Source organism: Asparagus officinalis, chromosome 6, assembly GCF_001876935.1.
Source record: "Asparagus officinalis chromosome 6, Aspof.V1, whole genome shotgun sequence".
NCBI classification, from domain to species: Eukaryota; Viridiplantae; Streptophyta; class Magnoliopsida; order Asparagales; family Asparagaceae; genus Asparagus; species Asparagus officinalis.
Window position 1 is genome coordinate 53,882,015 of NC_033799.1, and position 488 is coordinate 53,882,502.

Sequence of the window (488 nt, forward strand, 5' to 3'; positions counted from 1 at the left end):
TCATTCTAAAATAATTTCCTTCCACAACATAAATTCTAAAAATATTATAATTAATCTAAAATAATATTATTACCCAAAATAAATTCTTTAATTTATTATATTGGTTCTGAAAATATTATTTATCACATAATTACTATCCATCCAATATTATTCATTAAACCCACGCAGATAATAAAAATTATAAATTAACATAAACAGATAATTCACCAATTCATCAACAAGCCCACACGGATAATAACAATTCATAATCTAATCTATGCAACTAATTAATGACAGATATAAATAGGAAATGACGAGTCAAGAGGAGCGGGATCTTGCCTCGGGTTTTTGTTGAACGAATCGACGTTGACGGCGCGGATCCGATCTGAGCGCGGGGAGCACGACGTCGGGAAGAGCTCCGGCGAGGGGCTGTAGCGACGACGTGGAGTTCGTCGGATTTTGGGCTGTCAGAGAATGACAAGGGGGCAGCGGTGGTCGGAGGCGGCGGC